A 521-nucleotide genomic window follows, 5' to 3' on the forward strand; every position below is an offset into this window, starting at 1 on the left:
GTTTTTTTTTTTTCATTTTATGTATTTGGCAAAGGTCTCACTATACAGCTTGGACTCGTAGTGAGCCTCTTGTTTTCAGCCTCCCTGGTGCTGAGATTATAGGCCTGTGCCACCGTACCTGGATTAGGTCTCTGGTTTATCGTTCTCCGGGTGCAGGGGCTGGCGCAGCGTGCGAGATGGGAATCAAACCCTGGTCCCTGCGCTTGACAAAGCAGGTAGTTAGTCTGCTGAGCTATCTTGCCAGTCCCTGGGTTTGAGTTTTTAACCCTCAGCCTCCCAGAGTGATGGAATTACAGGTGTGACCATTATGCCCACTGATTTTTCACTTTGAATAAATCATTAATAGTCAATACACAGTCTTACTCTTTTCTTTTCTATTTTGGTTTATTTTTGAGGGTTGTCTTTGAGACAGGGTCTCATTCTGAATTCCAGATTGAACTCACTTTGTAGCCCAGGCTGGTCTCAAATGATTCTCCTGCCTCAGCCCAGCTGTCACAATCTTACTCTTAAAAGTTGTCCAC

This window comes from Octodon degus, unplaced genomic scaffold, assembly GCF_000260255.1.
Source record: "Octodon degus isolate 3935 unplaced genomic scaffold, OctDeg1.0 scaffold00352, whole genome shotgun sequence".
In the NCBI taxonomy this organism is placed as follows: Eukaryota; Metazoa; Chordata; class Mammalia; order Rodentia; family Octodontidae; genus Octodon; species Octodon degus.